General features: G+C 44.4%; 1 protein-coding gene across 2 annotated transcripts in view; it reads right to left on the reverse strand.

Annotated features, from left to right (window-relative positions):
* Nucleotides 1-26146, reverse strand: part of MYRIP (myosin VIIA and Rab interacting protein) — a 1544915-nt gene that overhangs the window by 31428 nt on the left and 1487341 nt on the right. The gene's annotated exons all lie outside the window — the stretch shown is intronic.

A 26146-nucleotide genomic window follows, 5' to 3' on the forward strand; every position in this document is an offset into this window, starting at 1 on the left:
ACCTGTGCCCTGGTCGAACCTGCAGCAGTATCCCTGGACGGCCACGCCAGCGTGCTCCGGTGAATCCCTGCCGCTGCCGCAGTTCCAATCTTCGTGGCCGCAGTGTGCAGCGGGACCATAGTTCCCATCATCCTTTGCGGGGGAAACCCGCCTACGTCATCCGCTTCGCGCTCGCAGGCGCATAAATTAACTGTGAGCCCCCGCGACGTGGGATCGCGCGCGGGTCGGCGCCGGGAGAAGCCCGGTACAAGGGCGGGACCGTCTGAGGCCGTCCGAGGTCGAGCGAGGCCGGGACGGGCCACATTATTGTCATCTGTGCCTATAAGTCACCTCCCCTGGGACTGCTACATTTCAGGTACTGTTGCTGTTGAAATCATTTGTTGCTTTGGGTTACTATCACCAGATCCATCTGCAGCCAGTTCCATAGCACATGGATATAATGTCTAAAACAAGGAATCCCCCAACGACAAATACTATGGACAACTACTTGGTCCAGATTGTTAGTAAAATCAACAATGACAGGAGGGCATCATTGGGGTTAACATGTTCTCCTAACTCTCCACTGTTGATTCCTCTGTCTGGTTTACCGCTGGATTCTCCTTCACAGGTTACTAGTTGCATGTCCTCCGATCTAATGATTTTGGATAGTGATATCCTTGATTCTTGCGCACCACCAGCTCCTAACCCGCCATTAAATCCCGCCTTAGACATAGAAGAGGCTGATGTAGGGGTTGACCCGCAGTCTCCCACTCTTCCCTTGAGAAGCAGGTTAGTTAGAGCGTGTAGAAAATCCCAGTTTAAAAACAATGGGACTCGTCTAGGGAGGAAAAGGGCTACCACTGTGAACAAAAGCGCTAATAAAGAAGATGCACCAGGGTCGCTTTCTAACACAAATCCTGAGATTGAGCTCTCTGAGAAGTTAATAGAAATGATTGATACCAAAATAGAAAGTATCATAACCCCATTGGTAGCCAAAATTGATCATCTTATGGCAGAGGTAGCTAGGTTGAACGCTATAATAAATAGACCTGTGGACGAAGTCACTAGAGTAACACCAATATCCCCAAATGTACGTACTATAAATGGGGAGCCCTCAAATGGAGGATTAAGAATTGTAGTAAATGAGAATGTGAACATCCCAATCCAACAACCTGGAATCAATAAAAATCTCCTGAAGGCAAGTATAGATACCCCTAAAGCTCTAACACTGGCTAGTGACCAATTTCAATGTATCTCCGAGGCTGAACCCCTTACATTGGTTCTTGCCAATGTCCCTGCTTTGACTGTTGATAAAACAGAAACTACATCTTCTTTGATCAGTAAATCTTTGTACTGGTTGGTGAACAACATGAAGATGTCTCCATGGGGTGAGCAGAAATTAGCTGGGGAAATTATTATGGCTAGAAGGGTCCAATGGCTAGGGCACCATCCAAAAAAATTCAAAGGAGATTGTGTGGTCCTTAATTTCTCCAATCCTGAAGTCCTCCCAAATGTTTTGGCTAATATAAACCCCCCACAGCGAAGACAAGGTGTTATCATCCCGTTAACTCTCAAATACTTTTACTATAAGAGAAACAGAGACACACAAAGTATTACCGAGACCAGGGTGGACACCGTCTCTAAGCAAAGGGGGTAGGAGTGATTCCACTAGCAATTGGAACATTAGCCTAGAAAATAGGTTTGAGGTGTTATCTGACTTAAACGCATGCGATTGACTTGAAGATGGAACCAATTTGGTGAATATGAACATAGTATCGCCCAATACTGTAGACACCTCTACAACCTTTGTTAGCCCCAGAGATACTGGGACAGTAGGGAACCATCAAGAAATCCAGGTTGATGCTATTGAATCATTGGGGCCTAAACTCCCTAATAATCTTGGAGGGGTGAGTTTAGCACTTGATCCATTTGTAAATGTTCTACCAGATATTTTAAGTTCCACTATTGACTGCTTGGGCAGGTCAACTGGCGAGACGCAAGGTTTATTGACAAATAACCTTCCTTACCCTCCTGCAACTGATCCAGGTTTGACTATCCTATCCTGGAATCTTGCAGGTATAAATAATAAGCTACATTCTGGCGTATGGAGCAGTTTTGTTGACCAATTTGACATTATTTTATTCCAAGAATCGTGGTCTCTGGCTCCAGTCTTTCGCCCTGGATTTCTTAATTTTTATATACCTGCTACCAAAAAAGCAAAAGGCCGACCATTGGGTGGTCTAATAATATGGGTACGCCAGTCACTATGTTGTAAAATCACCCAACCCAATCTTCCATCCATAGATATTTTGTCTTTAATCCTCAACTGGCCCAACAACCAGGGTATGGCTATTTTCAACACTTATGCTCGAGGGATGGTTGGAGGAACTTCGTCGGATGTGATAACTGTCTTGGACCACCAGCTTGCAGCGCTCCCACCTGGAATGATAAAAATTGTTGGAGGAGACTTCAACACAACCTTTGAGCCTCTTGGCCCTGAGGACCAATTTCTTGCTGTCGAAGAGGACAACAGGTGGGGTATTCCCCAGCTGGATCTCCCCCCAGTCAAGAAATGGTCCGCTGCAGCCATTCAACTTAAAGCTCTTTGTTTAGAAAGAGGGCTTAGAGCTGCCAATGGGCGCACTAAGTCAGATCGCCAGGGCGTAAGCACGTTTGACAACGGCAGGTCTGCTAGTCGGATTGATTATTTTCTGGTGGATGTTAGAGCTTGGGACAGACTGAATGACATGTCCATAATCCCACGGGACGAAAGTGACCATAATACCCTGTGTATGGAATTACATTTATTAAATACCCCTAGAGAATCCAAAACTGGGGGGGAGAAAATAACCCTGGACATTGTCGTATCGAACAACATGCGACATGTTAAATGGGATAGATTCATAGAGAAGTTGGGAAACTTGGAGGACCTTAAGAAAGCGACTATTTGTGAGGTGGCTAACTTAGGTTCCAAATCAACTAATACCAATTTCCATTTAACTATGCTTGAGGCCCATAACATCTTTTTCACAAAGCTCCAAGGGTTCTTTATGAAGCCCCCCAGCAGTGGAAAAGCTATTAAGGGATGCCCACCAGAGGAGGGATGGTTCAACAAAACCTGTAGAATAGCTCGCCAGAATTTGAGTGTTGCTTTGAGATCAAGAGTTGCGGAAGATGTGAGGTCAGCCAGGAAGCTATATAGACAAGTCCAGTTAGTAGCTAAGAAGGATTGGGATGAGAAACAGTGGCAGGATTTGAAACATGCATGCTTGGCCAAAGACCAAAAACGATTTTGGGCTACAGTAAAGTGGGATAGAGGTGGGTCTGCACCTCCCCCTCAAAATAATGTGGCAAAAAACCAATGGGTAGACTTTTTTAAACCACAGTACGCTTTTGCCCCATCTGTAGGAGAGCATCCACTTCCCCCTCCCATCTATTTCCAAACGCAGGTGTTTTCAATCAAAGAAGTCAACCTAGCTTTGGATAGTATAACAGTGGGCCGTGCACCGGGAATGGATGGGATACCTGCGGATGTGTTTTTAACAGACAGATCATCTTGGTGCCAATATTTTCAATGGCTAGCCAACTCAGTAGCCATGGGTGCACCCATCCCTTCTTCATGGAAAGGGGCGGAAATAATCCCGGTCTTCAAAAAAGGGGACAAATCACTCCCAAGTAACTATAGACCTATTAGTCTCATAGATTCAGCACAAAAACTAATAGGTCGACTAGTGCAAAACAAGTTACAATCGTGGGTTGAAGACAATAATATTTTATCACCATATCAAGCAGGGTTTAGACCTTGCACCAGCTCTATTGATCAAGTTTTTTACTTTTTAGCTCTTTACTGGAGGAATGTGAAGCTGACCAAAGGGACCCTCTATGCGGTCTTTATAGACCTGAGATCAGCCTTCGACCTGGTGCCTCGCTCTAAACTTTGGAGGGTTCTCGCCCAAGCAGGTATGGCCCCGGAACTACTAACCTTACTCGTCCGCTTACATCAGAACAATTATGCACAAATTAGATGGGGGAGCCAGGGGGAGGTGACTGACCCATTTCCTGTCGAACGTGGTGTTCGACAGGGTTGTGTCTTGGCGCCCACGTTGTTTTCCTTGTACATTAATGGGATAGTTGATCACCTTGGTTGTTCCCCCACGGATGCCCCTATACTGGCAGGATCCAGAGTGCCTGTTCTCATGTTCGCGGACGACACGTTGCTGGTTTCGCGAACTCCAAGCGGATTACAGAAAGCGTTAAACATATTTGCTGATTTCTGCCAAGAACGGGGCCTTGAGATAAATACCTCCAAAACTAAATTTATGTGTTTAAACCAGCGACAAAATTTTAGAGAAGTGATAAAATTTAATGGTATTCCACTGGAGCAGGTTGAGGCTTTCACATATTTAGGAATATCCCTTCAGAACAACATGAAATGGTCAAACCATATTGACATGACTGTCTTAAAGTTCCACCAGCTAGCAGGTGCAATTATTTCCAAGCATAAATCCTCATTGACTAAGCCAATTAGGCCCGCCTTGGAAATTTACAATATGAAAGTTATTAGTGCATCGCTGTATGGCTCGGAACTATGGGGCTTTGCTAACCTGAATTGCTTAAGGCTGGCCGAAAATAAGTTCCTACGTAGCCTAACAGGTGTTCCCCAAAGCACTCCAATGATTCCATTAAAATACGATCTAGGGAGGAAAAAAGTTGAAGACCTGGCGCGACTTCGTCCACTTTTGTATTGGCGGCGGATTATGACAACGCCAGAACTTGCACACTACGCTATTGCCCTGAAAGATATTATTAGGGCTGACTGTTTTCACTCCATTTCATGGCTCAAAGAAATTAAGAACTTGCTTATAAAACTGGAGCTAGGGCACCTATGGAATGATCTAAACGGTTCAAGTATTCCATCAAAGACAATCCTCAAGAAACTGTACAGGGATATGACTTTGACATCTGCCTCTCGTGCTGGCCAAGACTCCAACTTGACTGGCCGCTTTCTTGATATCAAATTCTTACCATCTTGTGAGGCATTTTGGGATATTATAGAGAGGCCCATGGATAGGAAACTGTATTTCCAGTTCAGAACTGGGTCTCTCCCTGTAAAAGCTTTTACCCATAAATGGTCACCTTCCCATGATGATAAATGTCAATATTGTTTAGACCTGATTGAGGATATCGGTCACTTGTTGTTTGTGTGTCCGTTATATATTGCCCCCCGCCTTAGGTGGTTAAAGCCAATATGTTTAAATTTGGGAACACGTAGCTACAAGGAAGCTCTAAGAATTTTAGAATCTGATTGCACCCCCTGCTTGGCTATTGCTGTCGCTAAATTTCTGGGGTGGGCATGGATACTACGTCTTCGTGCCCTGAAATCCCTTGAAATTGATCAATGAATGCTTTGTCACCAAGAAATGTCTAATTAACTTTTTTATTCAGTATTTGATCTTTTTAAGATTTTTTATCCACTGATGTCATTTTTATCTGATGTTATTCGCCAGCATTATGATTTAATGTATTTTTATTACATTTTAGCTTAGTATTTATGAAATTGTTAGGATGTACCTGCTTTTATGACATGCTGTCGAATAAAGCTTTTGAAACTTGACTTGGTTCATGTGTTTTTTTGTTTTTACTGCATATCCAATTTCCTCCATCCACATGACCTACCCCACTGCCCAGACTCAAGAATAAGGCTTCTCAAGGGCTGGCATTGGAAGACCTGTTCAGTTGTCATATGTCTTGTGGTCCTCTTCCAAGTTGATGCAGCTTGCTCTATCTCCTGGGCCTTCTACAGCCCCACTCCAAAAGAGAGGTTCCAACAGGCTAAAAGACTTTAGTGAATAGTACCCGGTCCTCTTTTTCCTTCGGAAGATGCTACCTCCATTAACGCCTTGAGCAACCTTCCAGTCCCAGAGATTCAAAATAGAGGAGATCACTCTTTTTAAGTTGTATTTCAGAATGTGGCATCACTTCAAGCAGAAAGCAATTTCCAGTCAGCTCTGTAGCCTAGTGAATGCTCCAATGTTCTAGAAGGTGAATTCAGCTGCCGTTTGTGTCAATACTAATGCATATCAAAGTAAAGCTGTTGCAGTTTTGCTTGCAAAGTTTTACTGTGGTGTGACCCTGTTACTGTGTCAGAAAACTGCTTTGCTGGAATGGGTATCTCCCAGTTCTTTATGCTGCAGCCAGCAAAGATGTCAGCCCCAAACTCCTTAGCTAGGTCTCCCCAAACTCCTCCCAAGGACACCTCTCCAAAAGATCAGAGGAAATCTCTACTTCTCAGACACATCTACTCCCTACCTCCTGTTGGGAAACTTTTGCCACAGCCGTGATTCCCTTCTATACAAATGGTGCAGGTCTCAAAGCTACTGTTCACAGGGGATGAGAACTGGGTGTGGCACAGCATCTCATTGGAGCCGATGGCACTGGATGCTATTGACCCAGGGGAGTTGACCACAGTACATTTGAGGTAATGATATATGAAGAAAGGCAATTAGGTGTGAGCTCTGGGCGTTCTGTCAAGCATACAGTATTGCCAGCTTTAATAAAGTTGGACGGATGCAGGACATCTGCCAAAAATTCACAGGCATCATGTCCATTCTATTAAAAGTGTACTGATGATGCTCTACATATGGTGGATGGAATGCCCCCAACTGTTGACAGATGCCCGGATCTGCCACACTCTAAATCAGTCCCCATGTATTTTTCTCACACCTGATAAAGTTAAGGTAGGTGATATGTCACAAAACCAATGAAAAAGGTGCAGATAATGTAAAGCAATGTTGTATTTAATTTTTCATACTTATTTGCACATTCGCTGTAAAAATGAAGTTTGTAACATTTTCCGTCAAAAAGATAGACAAAGAGAGATGAGCCAAACATGAACACAAAACCAAGGGCAATCAGGGACATTATCTTTTTTTAATATGTGTGTTCAAACATCTTACGTTTCAGTTTGAACACTGGAGACTCGCTGCACAATGCATAAATCTGGCATTTTACAGAATGAAATGCTCACTGCGCCATATTCCTTAAAAAAAAAAAAAAATCTGCCATGTTGTACTGTAGCTGCTGTGCAAAATGTCTGAAAGTTATTCTTTTTTTTAAGTGCTGTTGTGCAGCAGCACTCCGTGTCACAGCGTGCTTTAAAAAAAAAAACTGTCAGCATGTTGGTCAGCAGTTGATGTACAACATTTAAATGTTATGACGCAGCCGGCGTTGACCACCTCATAGCTCACTTGATTTTGTATACTTTCTGCCATGTTGCACAATGGCTAAAAAACATTTGCATAATTGTGGATATTATCTTATATAATAGCATTACGTGAAGGAAATCAACACTTCAAATCGTAAAGCACTTAACTTGCAATCCTGTTTTAAGTTAGCACTTCTAACCATATCTGAGCCTGACACTTTACTTGAACAAACATCTTCTGATTGAAACATGTTTCTAGTCTTCTTATTTTGTTCTGGTTCTCAATGGGCTTTATAGATGGGGACTGACAATTTTCTTGTATTAGTCTGGTGAAGTTTGGACATTATTAAGAGTGGGCTGATATTAGCTGTGGTTGAAGCTCTAGTGTTTTGAACTAACGTTTTCTGAATGGGAAAAGGCGGGTTTTTAACTCAGACTTCAGCGTGTTTGTGCAGCAGGCACACACGTGGCATGCGCCAGTCCACAGTGAGCAGAATCAATCAATCAATCAATCAGTACATTTGTAGAGCGCACAACTCACCCGTGAGGGTCTCAAGGTGCTGGGGGGCGAGGGTACTGCTACTGCTCGAACAGCCAGGTCTTGAGGAGTCTCCTGAAGGCCAGCAGGTCTTGGGTCTGTCGTAGGTGGATGGGGAGGGTGTTCCAGGTTTTTGCGGCAAGGTGAGAGAAGGATCTGCTGCCACCGCCGGTCGCTCGACTGATGCGGGGGATGGTGGCGAAGGCGAGGTCAACGGAGCGAAGATGGTGGTTTGGGATGTAGGAGAGTCGTTCGTTGAGGTACGCTGGTCCGGTGTTGTGGGGAGCTTTGTGAGCGTGTGTGAGGAGCTTGAAGGTGATCCTCTTGTTGACGGGGAGCCAGTGTAGGTCTCTCAGGTGGGCTGTGATGTGGCTGTGGATGTCAAGGATGAGGCGTGCAGAGGCGTTCTGTATGTGTTGTAGTCATTTCTGGAGTTTGGCTGATGTTCCTGCGTAGAGAGCGTTGCCATAGTCCACTCTGCTGCTGACGAGGGCCTGGGTGACTGTCCATCTGGTACCGGTGGGGATCCATCTGTAGATCTTGCAGAGCATGCGGAGGGTGTTGAAGCAGGAGGAGGAGACGGCGTTCACTTGCTGGGTCATTGACAATGCGGAGTCCAGGATGACTCCCAGGTTGCGTGCATGGTTAGTGGGCATCGGTGCAGCTCCCAGTGCGGCCGGCCACCATGAGTCCCAGGCGGAGGGGGTGGATCCGATGATGAGGACCTCCGTCTTGTCAGAGTTTAGTTTCAGGCGGCTGATCGTCATCCATTCGGCGATGGCCTTCATTCCTTTGTGGAGGTTGGATTTGGAGGTGGTGGGGGCCTTGGTGAGGGAGAGGATCAGCTGGGTGTCGTCGGCATATGAGACTATTTTGAGGTCGTGCGATCTGGCGATGTTGGAGAGCGGTGCCATGTAGATGCTGAACAGTGTCGGGCTGAGGGATGATCCTTGGGGTACGCCGCAGATGATCTTGATGTCTTTAGAGCAGAATGGGGGATGCGGACACTCTGGGTTCTGCCGGTGAGGAAGGAGGTTGTCCAGTTCAGTGCTTTGTCGTGGATCCCTGTGTTGTGGAGGCGTGTGCAGAGGATGTGGTGGCAGACAGCGAAGGCGGCGGCCGAGAGGTCCAGAAGGATGAGGGCCGCGGTTTCTCTGTTGTCCATCATGGCCCTGATGTCGTTGGTTGCGGCGATGAGGTCGGTTTCAGTGCTGTGGTTGCTGCAGAATCCGGATTGGTATGGGTCCAGGATGATGTTCTTTTCGAGGAAGGAGGTCAGTTGCCGGTTGACGATCTTCTCGATGACTTTTGCCGGGAACAGGAGGAGGGAGATGGGCCGGAAGTTCTTGAGGTCCTTGGGGTCAGCTTTGGGTTTCTTGAGTAGGGTGTTGATCTCGGCATGCTTCCAGCTTTCTGGTAAGGTGGCGGTCTAGAAGGAGCTGTTGATGATCTTGCGGAGATGGGGTGCGATGGTGGAGCTTGCTTTGTTGAAGATGTGGTGCGGGCAGGGGTCGGAAGGTGAACCGGAGTGGATGGTGTTCATGAATTTGACGGTGTCTTCGTCGTTGACGTGGGTCCAGGAAAGCAGGGGGTCGACGTCGATGTGGCTGGGGGGTGGTGAGTCTGAGGTGTCTGTGTCTGTTGGGGGGGCCTGGATGCTGAAGCTGTCGTGGATGTCTGCGATCTTGCGGTGGAAGAAGCTGGCTAGGGAGTTGCAGAGGTCTTGTGATGGCGAGATGTCGTTGGAGTTGGACCTGGGGTTGGAGAGTACCTTCACGATGTTGAAGAGCTCTTTGCTGTTGTGTGCGTTGTTGTCAATGCGCTCTTTGAAAGAGGTCCTTTTGGCGGTTTGGATGAGTTGGTGGTGTCTGCGGATGGTGCTCTTGTAGGCTGTGTTGCTGTCAGGTGTCGGTTTGTGGTGCCACTTCTGTCCGTTGGTGGGTTTCGAGCGAGGGTGGTGACTAGCTGGTCTTCGGTGACTTTGCTCCAGCTGTGGCAGGGGGCCTGTTGTGTGCAGTGGTGCGTGGTAGGCTTCTCGAAGGTGAAGTAGATGCAGCGGTGGTCGGTACAGTGGAGTTTGGTGGTGTGGCTGAAGGTGACGTGGTTGCTGGCTAAGAAGATGGGGTCAAGCGTGTGTCTGGCGGAGTGAGTGGGAGTTATGTCGAGCTGTTTGAGTCCGAGGTTGGCAAGGTTGTCGAGCAGGGTGGTGGAGTTGCTGTCATTAGTTTTCTCGAGGTGGAAGTTCAGGTCTCCGAGGAGGATGTAGTCCGTGGACGCAAGGTCGTGCGTGCTGATGAAGTCGGCGATGGAGTCGCTGAACTGCAGCCGGGGGTCTGTAGATGAGGGTTCCTCTGAGGGTGGTGTTGGGGTCGGTGTGGATCTGGAAGTGCAGGTGTTCGGCGGTGATAAGCGTGTCGTCGGTGCTGGTCGAGATTCTGAGGGTGTTTCTGTGGACAATGGCGATTCCTCCTCCTGTTCCGTTGGTGCGGTCTCTGCGGGTGATCTTGTAGCCGCCAGGGATGGCTATGGCGATGTGGGGTGCCGAGGAGGGGTTCATCCAGGTCTCCGTCAGGAAGGCGACGTCTGGGGAGGTGGAGTCGAGTAGGTCCCAGAGTTCGATGGCGTGCTTGCCCTGGGTCACCAATGTCTAGATGACTTGGGAAATGGGATGGACTACATAGAGTATTGATGTTTTTTGCTCCAGCGGCAAGAGGAGGAGACTATTTTCAGGTGGCCATGTGGAAATATGGATTTTTATGGTCGGTTATGTCCCCTATCTTGGACCCCAACGGTTTCATGTATAAATCACAAGTACATGTATGTTCCCTCCAGTTCCAGTTATGAAGACGCAAACACATGTGCGTCCACCGTCAACATGTCCTCTTTCAGATCCGCCATGAATGGGCCGGATATTCTATTCCTAAGTATGAAAGGCCACCGGCTTTATATGGTTCATTTATCCCATTTTACAGTCCAGGCGAGTAGGCCCTGATTCTGCCACCAAGCCTTTTCTTGCCTTCTGCCTCTGAAAGCTCCAGTCTGAGCCTGCATCTGTGACCATGAATTTTGTCTTACTCCCTGCGCGGCTAACGGTGCCTGATCCAGCCCGTCGCCTGCCAAAAACTGCATTTCACCTTCGAGATTATCTCCTTCGCTCCTCATCCGATGCATTCCTGTCTAGTAGTTTAGGTAAACATTCCTCCAGCTTCCGTGCAAAGGGGCCAGGCCTCGCTGTCCTCATGCAAGTAATTCATAGCCCCGTTACCATGGAATATTCCTACCCCCTCGCATCTAGTGTAGACACTTAGACGCTTGTACACGCACTAACAGTCAGTATAGTCAGTATAGAATAAGATTCTATCCTAAGAGACCTCTCTTTTTGGATAACACAGTTCTTTAAACATAGGATATTAGATATGATTTGGGATTAGGTTGACATAACCCCAGACTTTTGTCTCCACATGTAGAGCTAAATGTCAAGTCCCATTCTCCCCCTAGTTGCACGTCAACTCACACGTCATGCTGCTGCGCGCGCATCTCTGCCAAGTATTTTTGCTGACATTGCGAAATTCTTTCATGGAACCACCCATTTGTGACATCATACCTAATGACGTTCTTTAGTTACGCCTAGTTACACCCATTTTAGTTACGCATGTATGCTTTTATCTCTGTTTTCAACTGTTACGCCTCCTGCATCTGTTTCACTGTAATGTATTTTCTATAAAAATGCCTATCTGTCAATAATGTATTGTTCCTTCCTTCCTGAACTCTCGTGGTGATGGAATAGAAGGCCCATAATTCGAATTATGTTCCTTTGTATAGGAATAAAGCCCGTTCCGAACCTCTAATACCACGGATTCTGCCTCTTATTTTATTGAGCTATTCTTATTAATGTTCCGCATCAAATTAAGTTCCGGTAATTAAATTATTTACCACATATATGGCGCCCGAACAGGGACACTTTCTCATCTCACGCGCCGGAGGTGCGTTGCAGACCCGGTCTCCTGTCACAGCTGGACGGACAACAACGCGTACCCACAGGATTTCCTGTATCTCCCTCCTGCCGAGCGGGGGTAACTGAGGCTGCGATCAACACCCAGACGAGGCGGTGAGAAGTGCGAAGTATCCCGACCAGAGCCTAGCTGAGAGAGCAAGATCCGAGGTATACAGAGGCCCACCAGGTTCCGAAGTTTCGAGTCGAGTCCAGTCCGGTTCGAGTCCAGTTCAGTTCAGTTCCGAGGCCTTCCGTTCCGAGCTACCCGGTGAGTACCATTGCCGGGGAGGCGTTCTGACGTGCACATAGGTTGTGCCGGTCAAGACGGGTTTGGGTACACAAATCCGGTCTGCACTGTTTCAGCAGTGTATCTGTACTGTTTAGCAGTATATCTAGTATGTCTAGTATATAATTCAGGATTACCTAGTTAGTGCCGAGTATTATGCTTAGTGACTAGATCCCTAAATGGCCATCATTGTTGTTCATTAAATGTTAAATGTTAAATGTTTTAAATACGTTCTGCATATTGTGGTGTGAATGACTGTTCATTATTGTGTTTTGTTGTATTAAACGTGTTCAAAATTGGGTATCAGATCAGTTCTCAATATGCCGCTCTTTTCGAAATTAAGACAGATCAAAACTAGAAAAGGGGTACTCGAAGAAGCTGTTCCCATTCCTCCTAGGGACACTCCAGGGTACTTCATGTATCATAAACATGGCCTAGACGCCATATTATTTCTTGATTTATGGGTAGACTACACCAAGGAATTACCAGAAAGTCAGAGGTGGCCCGCAACTGGGACCTGGGATGCAGATTGCATCATGAAAATAGAGGAAGAATTATGGAAAAAGAAAGCTAGACAATCACAGAAAGATGCCATTGAATTATGGCGTAAAGAATCGTATAGACGTACAGAAAAAGCACGCAGACAGGAAGAGAAGAGTAAGGAGAATTCAAATAAAGTCCGAGAAAATCTATTAATTGAAGAAGGTACCCGAGCAAAAGCAGAACAAGTAGACAGACAAAGAAATGCCCTTATGAATGGTATGTATCCTCTTCTGGCCGAAGGGTTACCTAAGGCTACTCCTGAGATACCAAAAGACTTGCCACCTCCGTTGTTTCCGATAAAATCACATCCCAAAGGGCATCTCAGAACCGCAGAAGATGTTTTCCTTTCCTCTTATTTAGACGACGCAGCTCCCGAGTATGCTAATACTGCACCACATAGACCGCCTGCCGAGGGGGTTCAACGCCAAGACCCTCCGTCTGTACCTCCGCAACAACAAACTCCGACACAAGTTCCGGCAAGCACATCTGTTTCTACAGCTGTACCCACACCTATGGTTGCTATATCACGTTCAACGAATCCTTTCACACCCAGCACCCCAGGCGGTGCTACAGGAGGTACAACAAACATTTTTTCCACGCCACCCAGAGTAAATAAACTTTCCTTTCAAGAATTAGCCCACCAACGTACGCCCAAACTAGTAACTCCCGACATGCTTAAGGAACTTCTAGTAGATTGTAGATATGACCCTGTGCCCGGCAAAAAGGATGAAATGCTGCTGGCCTCATTACGTATCCGACGAGCTGCAATATATTTAGGGAGGCTACCAGGAATGACTACACATTTAGAAAATATATATCATTTTGTCCAGTCAGGGCGAGATTCTGAAAGTATTAATAGAGCCATGGAGTACCAGAAAGTGGAGATACAGGGAGAACTGTTACGTTTCCTCATAAATTGTGTGGTCAGAAATCAAGACCGACCAGGGGTAAATCCGGAAGAAATGCGAATTCTTACCACATGGAGTCGGAATATATCAGAGGGGAGACATGATAAACTACTAAGTATAGTAGCTATGTGCCGAAAGATCCGCAAAGAAGTAGAACGAATACACGAAGAAAGATTGGCGGTAGACCAGCCTGAACAAAACGAGGAGGAGGAAGAATTAGAACTGCCCACAGGACAGTTAGAAACTATGGCCTATGTAGGTAGAGGAAGATCTTGTAATAATACTAGATGCTTTACTGATCCGATACGTCCGATACGTCCAGACAATAACAGAAATTTCCAAACCCCTATAATAAATATAAGGTCCCCCGAACATTCGTTCCAAGCCGCTGACAAATTACTCCGAGAACGAAGGGGTTATCATATACTCGATTCTATGGACGAACAAGAATTAGCCAGGTCAGCCGTTCACTGGGTTGACAGTCCCGGAAAATATAGTGATGATACACTAGCACACACGTTTTTGAACCTCACCCCAGATGAACAGCGTTTAGCTGGTATCTACATGATTCAACAACTCCTTATATTATATAAAAGCCATCACTCCGATCCTGGTCCCTTACCTGATATGTTAACTGAATTACTCACGAATAAATGGAGAGGTTCAGGTACTGAGTTAATTAGAGAAATACTAGAATACAGAAAGCAGTACATTCTTTTTGTATGCCCCGAACATGTCTCACTGCCCATCAAGGAAAGAACGACGTATTATATGGATAGACAGAATCCCTTACGCGAAGTCCACCCGATAAAAGGTGATGACAATCAGTTTAAACGTGTGTTTGTATACACACCCATATCTAAAATGGAACTATTAGAAATGAAGAAAGTGGTACCCAGTCATGACAAAGACCCAGCGGGTTTCCACCGTGAAATTAAAGACATGTTGCTCATGGGAGAGTATACCTATCCCGACATTATGAAAATATTAAAGGTATTAATGCCTGCGGGCATTTATGAAAAACTCAAAGAAAAGGATTGGGAGGTGGGAGACCAAAAGATAGATTGGACAGCATTAGAAAACGAAGAAAAAGCTCGAGGTCCAGGTTTAGGGCTTGGGGAAAAGACCAAAATACTACCAGGTTTATTAGTACAGGTACTGCCACGTTTATTAACTACGAAAAAGGAAGACTGGGGTGCAATCTCAGCCTGTAAACAAAAGCAAGATGAAGACACTAGTGACTTTTATGCCCGATTCGAAAAATGTTTTGGTATAAATAGTGGAATAAAAGCAAGTAGCGAATCTTATCCACATCTGTTTGTGACAAAATTAGTTGAAAATGCCTTGCCCCAAGAGTACCTGGCAAGGTAACACTCCGTCACAAATGTTACAAATGCTACAGTACCATCACAATAGAATTAGAGAGGAACAAGAACATGAACAAAGACGCATGAAAGACACGAAAATGAAAATGCTAGTTTCCCAGACAGTTCCAGCTGACGGTCATAAAAAGGGTATGACACAGTCCAGTGTTTCAGCAGGTTCTGTAAAAGGGACATGCAACTATTGTAAACAGCCAGGTCATTATGTACATGATTGTCCAGTTTTAAAACATAATATCGCCATAGGTAATACAAAAGAAAGACCACGGCCACTTAGACAGGATCAGAACCAACAAGGAGCCCCGCAGCATGCACAGGCCATGCCAGCTCCGCAACAGTCTATGCCAGCTCCACCACCGCAGCCTATTGCTGCCACACCAACAACGACACGACAGATGTACCAGACTGCACAGTATGACTACCCCGATTATCAACGATACTCATGAAACAGCCTAGAGAGGGAAGTTGGCTTACCCCTTATCGAGGTCCCTGTAGATCAAGAAGGACCTTATGTACACAGTGAACTATTAGGCCAGGATAGAAAATTTTTACTTGATACAGGGGCAAGCCGAACAACCATAAAACGTAGTGAAGTTCCAGGGGCACCCCTCTCAGGCTCACAGAATATTTCCCTTGGTTTTTCAGGAAAACCTATCATTAACGAAGTGTCACAGCCTCTTCCACTTACGATTGGTCCCTTGACACGAACTACAGATTTATTGCTTACTAAATCATGTCCAGAAAACCTGTTAGGTATAAAAACATTGAAAGCTCTAGGAGCTATAATATGTTGTTCTCCGGAAGGAGTAAGATTGTTTTTACGTGATTTCAAAGGGCACTATGTGTCCCGAGACATGGATCACCGACTGCAGACTTTACCCACACATTTATGGGCGCAAGGCCCTACAGATGTTGGTTGCATGAACATTACACCATATCGAGTCACACTAAAGACAGGAGTGGTACTACCACGTATGCGACAATACAAGTTACAACCAGATGCTGTAGTGGCTTTACTGCAAATCATTGACGAGCTTATTACCCAAGGAGTGGTTGTGGAAACCGACTCCAATGTATGTAATTCCCCGATAATTCCGATTCTTAAACGAACTGATCCAAAAGCCCCGCCAGTATATCGATTGGTTATTGATCTACGCGAATTAAATAAATGTATTGTACCACAATACCCCGTAGTTCCAGACATTTCTTCATTACTGACAGCCATTGATTCCGAAGCAACATTCTTTACTGTAATTGATCTCAAGAATGCCTTTTTCAGCGTCCCAATAGATCCGGAAAGCCAATACTTGTTCGGATTTAGTTTAAATGGACGAAGCTTTAAATTCACACGCGCACCTCAAGGATTCACAGAAAGCCCCAGCATCTATAGCCAAGCACTGAAACGAGAACTTGACAGTATCCACATGCCAGTCAACACTGCCCTGCATCAATATGTCGATGATCTGCTGATCACCGCTAGAAGCGAACCTGAATGTGAAAAAGCTTCACTGACGGTTTTACAATTTTTGGCCGAAAAGGGGCACAAGGTGTCCCCTTCTAAGCTGCAATTCTGTGTCCAGCGAGTTGTTTACCTTGGGCACTCGCTGTCCAAGGAGGGAAGGCAGCTTACGTCAGATCGCATCCAGTTAATTGCTAACATGCCAATACCCAAGACACAAAAGGAGGTACGGGCTTTTATAGGCCTCACTTCATATTGTAGGCAGTGGATCCCTCAGTATGCATTTCTAGCAAAACCACTTATTCAGTTGACCACACAGGAGGCAGCCACATCGACTGTCCTCCCTTGGACTCAAGAACATACACACGCCTTTGAAAGTTTAAAGAAAGCTTTATGTCAAGCACCTGTCCTAGCGACACCATGTTACAGTAAACAGTTTACACTCTTTGTTACAGAACGCGAAGGTACTGCCTTGTCAGTACTCACACAGGAACAAGCAGGATCACATAAACCATGTGCTTATTTCTCTAGTACATTAGATCCCGTAGCTCAGGCTCTGCCTGCGTGCCTGAAATCAGTGGCAGCGACAGCTTTAGCAATCAGACAAAGCGATGCCATAGTGTTAGGACATCCATTGACAGTACAAGTACCACACGCAGTAGAAGTTCTCTTGAACCGCACACAAACACAACACTTGACTATAGCAAGACTCACCGGTTACGAATTAACATTGTTCCAGCCACACATAGAAATCAGACGTTGTAGTACATTGAATCCTGCCACACTTTTGCCAGTAAACGGAACAGACCCACTAGCACATGATTGTATTGAAGTTATTACTATCACGACGAAACCCAGACAAGACTTGACAGACGTCCCATTGTCAGATCCAGACCTGACGTTGTATGTAGATGGTTCATGTATGAGAACAAGTACAGGAGAGCTAGTGGCCGCGTATGCAGTCACAACAGACACTGAAGTCATTGAAACAAATCGTATTAATACCTTGTCAGCTCAAGCAGCAGAGCTCATCGCTCTGACACAAGCCTGTATTCAAGCCACAAATAAGAAAGTCAACATATACACTGATTCACGTTATGCATTCGGAGTTGTACATGACTTCGGCGTGCTGTGGCGAGAGAGAGGTTATTTAACTTCTCACGGTGCCCACATTCAGCACGGACCCCTCATTCATGCCTTATTAGATGCAATACATCTACCCACTGCAATATCAATTATGAAATGTAAAGCTCATACGAAAGTTACTGATATCATTTCTCAAGGCAATGACCTAGCTGACAGAACAGCTAAACAGACTGCTCAGAATAAAACTCACACATCTGACATGACAAAGACAATAGTTCTGACACCAACACATTGCATGACGGTTAAGGATCCCGCTCTTGACGTAATTGACATACAGACACACGCTACACCAGATGAAATAAAGAAATGGACTGAATTAGGAGGGATCCAAACGAATCAAGGATGGATGACGAAGGAAAAATCTATATGGTTTCTTCCCGACTCAATGGTCCAAGTTATCATTAATACAATACATAGTCCAGCGCACCTAGGAGAAAAAGCTATGCTAGACAGCATTCAACACATTTGGTTCAACAAACATTTACGAGCAGCAGCTAAACAAAAAGTTCGTACCTGTATGATCTGTTGTCAGTTTAACCCAGGTAAAAGCATTCCCGTGGAACAGGGTGGATTTCAGCCTCCTGATCACCCTTTTGAAGTCCTCCAGATGGATTATATCCAGATGGAACGATGTCGAGGATTCAAATATGTTCTTGTAGTTGTTTGTGCTCTTTCCCGTTGGACAGAGGCATACCCGGTCTCAGATTACACTGCCCCGACTACTGCCAAACAGTTAGTTCGAGAATTCTTCCCACGGTACGGTTTACCACGTGTTGTCTACTCAGATAACGGCCAGCCGTTCTCATCCGAATTAATGAAACACGTTTCACTTCTGTTAGGCTATCAATGGAGATTTCACTGTGTCCGACACCCCGAGGCAGCAGGTCTCGTAGAACGTCATAATCAAACTCTGAAAATTAGATTGTCCAAAATATGTAGACAGAAAGGTGTCGATTGGGTAGTAGCCTTACCAGTTGCACTCTTTTACATGAGAATGGTAGCACATTCTCGAACAGGGCTATCCCCGTATAAGGTGATCTTCGGTAGACCACCAAATATGTGGGGGACGCCTATACCTCGTAAAATCACTGACGTTGACTGTAATATGCTGACAGATTACCTGGCTTCCTTGATGTCTGCACTACAATCTTGTCGTTCACAGGTAGCTGCAGCCTTTCCCGACAACACCGAGGTGAAACCCCACGACGTAGTTCCCGGGGACTTGGTGTTAGTGCGGAATTTTGACCGGAAGACTCAGCTGGATCCTAGGTGGAAATCGCCTCAACTTGTACTGCTCACCACGAGGACAGCCGTGAAGATCGAAGGTCGCAAAGGTTGGATACACTCGAGTCATATCAAGAAATGTTATGGACTACCATCCGATATAGAGACTAAACCCTGTATTTCCTCAAAGACAGACTCAAAGCTCCCTTTGGTTGAGCAAACGAACTCAGAACTATATAGACTAAAATTGAGGTCCAGTCAGTCAGACAATTTGATTGTTTAAGTCCTCTCCAAGGTGAATCGGTTGAATTTGTCTCTGACATGTATCATCTGGACCGGAATAGAGAAAGAAATAATCAAATGCAGTTGAAAAAACATGCGTACTGTAAATCACTGCGTAGTCATTGCACAGTGACGTTATTAATTTTGTTTTTCTTATGTCTTTTAATAATCGCTGCAAGTATATTGTTGCACATATATTATCCTATTTCTAAACATGTTTACAATGTTACTGCTGAACATTCTTTTAGTGAATTACCCCCGCATGAGTTGTCATATAGATTTGCGCTGCGCAATAACACTTTTATTAGTATGTTACATCATTCCCATCAGACTAGCAATGCTACAAATTGTTGGATATGTGGCCGACTCCCTCCCTATCAGAACTATAAGGGAGTTTTGCCCCTCTTTCCCTATCCGTTCACACACAATGGCTCCTGTGGAGCATGGTTTAGTTTAATTAATTCCCTAGATTCGAATTCCGCAGTTTATCAAGACAACTGGGTATGGGGAAACCTGAACTTAGTTTTGCTTAAAGTCTGCTACCCTAACAAGGAGGGACTTCCCAAAAGAACAGGAACTGATCTAGAAAATGAAGTATATGGATTTGGTAATTTTACACTTAACCTCATGATCCTGAACGTTGAATCTGAAGCTACACCAATCTTGCCCGCCATGTCAGTATTCCCAGTAAAAGGGGAACTATGTATAAGAAAGAATGGCTCCATACACATGGGCCATAGTAAATGCACCACTGTGATAAAATTCAGTGATCAAGGCAAGTCTACATTTAGAGCTTCTCGTCATTCCTACTTTATATGTGGCCAGACCGCATATATACGCCTACCTTTAGATTGGGATGGTACCTGTTACATAGCATTCCTCCTACCACCTGTTTTCCTAGCTCCTCCTGATTATCATAGAAATACTGATTTAGTACACAATAGACAGCAGAGAGATCTCCCAATCGTCGATTACACTGAAACAGCATGGGAAAAATACACAGATTTCAATAAAGGTTTCTTTCCCTATATAGGTACAGTCACTAATAGTAAGTTGATACGTAGATTAACCAGAACCCTTGAAGCAGTAGTGAACGAAACTATTTCCGCCTTAGGCAATTTAACAGAAGAACAGTCTGCTATGCGGATTGTTGTGCTTCAGAATCGTCTTGTCCTTGACGTCATCCTGGCCGATAGGGGCGGAGCTTGTAGGGTCATCGGATCAAGTTGTTGCATTTTCATACCAGAAAATTCACCGTCAGTATATAAAGCCATAACCCGCCTTCATAAGATTGTAAGCCAGATACACCAGAGTCCAGGCACCTGGACTTGGTCCGGTTGGTTCTGGGGCGTGTTGTCAGCCTGGGGATGGAGAATCCTATCCTTCCTAGGTATTGGCTTTCTCATACTATTCAGTTGCTGCTTATGTCTACAATGTGGGCCAGCGATTTGTGGTCTATGTGCCACCTCGTGTATCCCACATCCAAGTTTTCGTTCAAGATCCCGGAAGAAGAAAGAAGAACAAATGATGTTATATGAACAGATCGATGGATTGATGAAGATTGATATCTCCTAAGGGCAAGTAGGGGACAAGGAGGGAATGTGGAAATATGGATTTTTATGGTCGGTTATGTCCCCTATCTTGGACCCCAACGGTTTCATGTATAAATCACAAGTACATGTATGTTCCCTCCAGTTCCAGTTATGAAGACGCAAACACATGTGCGTCCACCGTCAACATGTCCTCTTTCAGATCCGCCATGAATGGGCCGGATATTCTATTCCTAAGTATGAAAAGCCACCGGCTTTATATGGTTCATTTATCCCATTTTACAGTCCAGGCGAGTAGGCCCTGATTCTGCCACCAAGCCTTTTCTTGCCTTCTGCCTCTGAAAGCTCCAGTCTGAGCCTGCATCTGTGACCATGAATTTTGTCTTACTCCCTGCGCGGCTAACGGTGCCTGATCCAGCCCGTCGCCTGCCAAAAACTGTATTTCACCTTCGAGATTATCTCCTTCGCTCCTCATCCGATGCATTCCTGTCTAGTAGTTTAGGTAAACATTCCTCCAGCTTCCGTGCAAAGGGGCCAGGCCTCGCTGTCCTCATGCAAGTAATTCATAGCCCCGTTACCATGGAATATTCCTACCCCCTCGCATCTAGTGTAGACACTTAGACGCTTGTACACGCACTAACAGTCAGTATAGTCAGTATAGAATAAGATTCTATCCTAAGAGACCTCTCTTTTTGGATAACACAGTTCTTTAAACATAGGATATTAGATATGATTTGGGATTAGGTTGACATAACCCCAGACTTTTGTCTCCACATGTAGAGCTAAATGTCAAGTCCCATTCTCCCCCTAGTTGCACGTCAACTCACACGTCATGCTGCTGCGCGCGCATCTCTGCCAAGTATTTTTGCTGACATTGCGAAATTCTTTCATGGAACCACCCATTTGTGACATCATACCTAATGACGTTCTTTAGTTACGCCTAGTTACACCCATTTTAGTTACGCATGTATGCTTTTATCTCTGTTTTCAACTGTTACGCCTCCTGCATCTGTTTCACTGTAATGTATTTTCTATAAAACTGCCTATCTGTCAATAATGTATTGTTCCTTCCTTCCTGAACTCTCGTGGTGATGGAATAGAAGGCCCATAATTCGAATTATGTTCCTTTGTATAGGAATAAAGCCCGTTCCGAACCTCTAATACCACGGATTCTGCCTCTTATTTTATTGAGCTATTCTTATTAATGTTCCGCATCAAATTAAGTTCCGGTAATTAAATTATTTACCACAGCCATACTAATATTTTGGTCTATTATGTATCTGGTGCGAATTAAGACAGATTAACGGATGTGTGGTGGCTGGGAGTTCTTTGCATGCCCCTACTTTGGCTCCTTGCACGCTGCATTTCCTTCCTCCCATAAAACCTTGTCAATTTGACCCAGTATATTGACAAACAGTTGTGTATCCCAGAACTATTGCCATATGTTCTCAAAGACAGTTTACTAACCTGCTGTTTAGGTGCCCAGCTGGGCTTAGCAGTAGGTACATTGTAGGATGAAAAGATGGTCCTTTTCTGGGGGTCAGAACAGCTTGCTGACAAGCAACAAGCTGTGCTTCCCCCTCATAAGTATTATCCATTAGTGTCTTTGTACAAGCCTCTTTCTCAGACATGCACTGCTCCTCCGTCTCTCCTTCACCACTCACTGCATAGATGAAGATGGAGGAGCTGTACAGCAACCGTGATCGTCATTGATCCTGTGATGGATTGGGAGTGGAAGGCTTGTGGTTGGACTGCTGCTTTGCTTTGATTCAGGGACCTTCTCCCCATCACTCTCTTCGCCATAGGCAGCCTGGACGGTTTACAGTATTCCATCTGTAATAGTGAGTATGATGCCAGAGAGTGCAAACTTATACGAATACTGGCATGACTGAACATGCGACTGTGATAGTGTGTGGTAAGCCTGTGTCATAGGACTCATCTGCTGTCAGTCATCACGCTCCTGCTTGCTCAGAGGCTCCAGCTAGGTCCAGAATGGACATGATCTCTTCTTCCTTTGGATTGGAAAGTGTGTGGTGAGCGGTGTAAACTGCTATGATGACAGACTCATGTCAGTGCTTTGTTGCCTTGCTCTATACCTGCTTTCAGAGCTCGTTCCACTGTCGTTAGTATTGTCCATTCTCCACTGATTGGTGGCAGCAGCATTTACCAATCTCTGAATCAGTGGCGTAGCAAGGTCAGGTGGTACGCGGTGTGGAAAATTTCTGGTCACCCCCCACCCGTGTCGAGTTAAGCCGTATTTCGTTGCGTTTGTTGACTGAACTAAAAAGTTTCAATTCGTACATATTTTTGCCATTTTGTCACCCACCTCCCTCACTGATGACACCCGGGACGGACCACACCCACTGCACCCCCCTTCCTACGCCGCTGCTCTGAATGCCTTCTCAGTGCTCGGTATGTACTTCATGTATGGACTTTGCTATATGACACCCAAGAGGGGCAACCAAAGGCTGATTGAGATGTTTGCTTAAACAGATCTTTCCTAAGTTACAATCTATTTCCTGAATTAATAAGCCAAACAGCCTCATTTAGGAGGTTGTCATTCATAGTCAAAGGCTTCTTTCAAAATTCTTGCAGTTCTTTTAAAGTGAAAAACATTTTATTTCACTCTGGCATTCCACCAGATCCCCGAATTCTGTGCGTAAAAACATTTACAATCTGCCTATCTGTTTCATTTGAACCAAGTCTTCCCCTGGAGCCACCTCTACTAGATATTGATTCCACAAGCAAATTGTGTCTTATGTGCAGAGCTCTGCTTTGTTTCCACAGCCCCAACGAAGAGGTGGGACTTTTCCATTCCCCAAAAACACTGCCGACCATTGATAGTGGATATTATTGACTATTTAGAAACTCTGTAAACTTGAGAGGGTTTCCATCTAAGATTAGAATGTCTTGTAAAAATGTGAATTCAAGTAATATTGTGTATATTCCTCACTACCTCAAGCAGTAAAATCGTAAAACTTCTCATAATCTGTGCACCAGTTATTCTGAGGCCAATTATGTTGCATTTAGTGATATTTTTAATATGGTTTCTCATAACAGATTGACTTACATTATTAATAATTTTTTCTAAAGCCTTTTTGCCAAAATCTACTGAAATAATACCTTTATCAGAAAAAACACATATGAAGTACTGCTGCAAACAATTGACGCAAAGTCCCAGACAGCCATAAGTGGTTATATTCATGACAATGTAGGAACAACTCAGAAAATGTACCCGAGTTGAAAACCGCATCTCTAAATTCCTCTACCAGAGCTCATCAGGCAACTTTCACTCCATGTAAGAAAAAAACACCATGTCGTGCAGCCATTCACTGTTTATCTAGCTGATGTCACAAACGGGGGAAATTATCATTTGAAAGGATGGAGGGACCATTAAGTTGTAGACTAGTTTAGGCACATTGTAGATTATTCGGAAGGATGACTTGGAGGTCAATTAGGAGAATGCCGGACATAGAAAGGGTGACTTTTCCATTCCCAATCGAAAGGATCCAGTATATCTGAAACCAGATCCACTGCATAGGAAAGAAAGGAGATCGCCGCCAGGTGCAAAATATAAAGTCCCAGGGTGTGCTAGTAAGAGTACTGATCACCGTCTTTTCCATAGATATTACGCGTGTGACTCCAAATTACAAGCATGCATCACAGTGTGGAGGGTGCTTTGCATATATCACTTTCTTCAATAGCAACAGAATACCAATTATCATAGCCGACTGTTAGTAACTCTGCAAAATCGAGTTAGTAAAACGAAGATCCTTTTTTCAGCAACTTAAAAACTGGACTCCTTAAAAAAGGCCGTTGTAAACAGCCACGTTTTGCATATCCTTTGTGGATCACACCAATCATACAATAGGGCTTGTTTCCCATACAGTCTGGTGTCTGAGTGGGACCTTTTGAACCGATAAAAGCACAAGATGAAAGCTAGACTATTATTGTGCGCTGAAAAATGTTGACAAGGACAAAGGTATCCAATACCTTGGCCCCTCAGGGTTCCTCATCGTATGATAGAAAGTAAGTAATAAACATACAACTAAGGCCAACACATACACAGTTTTGTAATAGATCCAACACAGACACAAAGGATAAACATGCCCAAAAAGTAGGAACTCCTAACCCAGTTGGGCTTTTCCCCGACTGACTGAGACAACAAACAGAGCACAACTGTGAAAATAAATGTCTTCCGGTACTAAATGGTGGACCCGATGATAACGCATGACACAGAGGATGGTGAGGGTTCATTATCTGATTAAATAGCATACTCCATTGGTAATCCCATTAAAGGTTTGCTACTAATGAATGTAGATGTAGTAATTGATATATATTGAAGACTTGTTGTAGGTGGGATATACTATATTCCTGTAAATAAACCTCACACTTCCTTAAGTATATACGACCCATGCAAACAAACCCCCACACAGATCCCATCCTCCACGCACATACAGTTAGACAGAAAAGAAGCATAAACAGGTGAACTCATGGAGGGAAAGGTGTATGGATAAATGGATGTCTGGACAGATGGAAGCCGAGGTCATGTTCACAATCTATAGACACTTTGCAACCCCTAACCTGTTCGATATATGGAGACTTCATTATCCTACTCCGAAAGAGTTGCATGTTTCTCAACCCCCCCCCCAACTCAAAAATTGATTATTTACCGTGTTCCAGACATTTGTTTACCCAGTATCTCAACCTAAGAACATCCTATTGATTTTTCAGATCAGGCCATAATTTCTTTTTCACTTAAATTTGATAAATTATCATTACCTACACCTCGTTGGAAGATTTAAGGGCCTGATTACGATGGCGGACAGACTTCAGTCCTTCCGCCATCTTATCCTATTTGGGACCGCCTGCTAACCAAGGGGCAGTCCTACAATAGAAATTAGCTCATGAAAACAAAATACTTAACTCAAAAATGTCTGAAATGGAGAAGGACATTTCAAAATTATTTCTTCTGTTAACAATCAATATAAAATACATTTACAAAAACTCAGATTAGTAGTATAACTCATTACTCAGTTTGCAAGTATCAAACAATAAAGCAAAACTGAGTTTTCAAGGTAATAGATCCGGAAGATTACTTACTAACTTCGTGGCAAAATGACAAAAAATAAAGTCATGCTTTTCACTCTTATTCTAGGGATATTATTTTAAATTAAATAAACAAATTAATTATTTAATATACATTTAAGTTAGTGAGCGTGTATGTATATATATATATATATATATATATATATATATATAAAATCCTCGACTGCTAATGTGAACAAGGCAGGTATGCCGAAACGCGTCATAGCTAAGGAGAAATCAAAATAAATGAGAGGATGGAATAGCGACGCTACCCCTGTGTCGGTGTCTGCTCTGTAACGAGTTCAGAAGTGGTTTGGATATATATATATATATATCTATATCTCCTTCTGGCGGTCGCCAGTAGGTAGTTATAGTTAAGACCTATTATCCATAGGAAATCTGCAACATTCTATTTGGAATAACTTTGGCGCCGGTTGACGAATCTTCGCGAAATATTCAAAACTCGTGGCCCGCTCCATTCCGCTCCTATCCTGAAAGTCTCAGGGTGATTCGTCAAGCAGGGGCCGAGAAAAAAGGGGGGGTCCCAAAACGTCTTTTCCCCA

The sequence above is a fragment of the Triturus cristatus genome, chromosome 10 (assembly GCF_964204655.1).
Source record: "Triturus cristatus chromosome 10, aTriCri1.1, whole genome shotgun sequence".
Lineage (NCBI taxonomy): Eukaryota > Metazoa > Chordata > Amphibia > Caudata > Salamandridae > Triturus > Triturus cristatus.